The sequence below is a fragment of the Mastomys coucha genome, unplaced genomic scaffold, assembly GCF_008632895.1.
Source record: "Mastomys coucha isolate ucsf_1 unplaced genomic scaffold, UCSF_Mcou_1 pScaffold22, whole genome shotgun sequence".
Lineage (NCBI taxonomy): Eukaryota > Metazoa > Chordata > Mammalia > Rodentia > Muridae > Mastomys > Mastomys coucha.
In genome coordinates, this window is record NW_022196905.1 from 130,118,543 (window position 1) to 130,118,963 (window position 421).

The window sequence follows — 421 nt, forward strand, 5'->3', positions numbered from 1 at the left end:
ATCAGTTTGGAGAAGCTTGCCCTGCACCCCACCCATGCCTGATTCTGACAACAGTGCTGTCCTGAGGAGCCCATGTTCTGAGATGCTTGTGTTCCACCCTATGGATACTGGGCGCCAAACCCAGTCCTCTGTAAGAGCAACAAGTGCTCTTAACTGCTGGGCCGCCTCAGCCCTGACATCAAGGGTTTGAGGACAAATGTAGAGATATTCAGGTTCCTTCCAGTGAGATGGCCCAGTGGGGAAAGGTGCCGGCAAGCCTAAGGAATTCGGTCCTCAGGACTCCACAGGGTGGGAGGAGAGAAATGACTCCCAAAAGCTGCCATGTAACCACCATACACGTGTAATGGCACACACATGCACATGTGTACAAAATGGATAACCGGAATGAAAACTGAACTTTAGTTTATTTAAACTTCTTTCA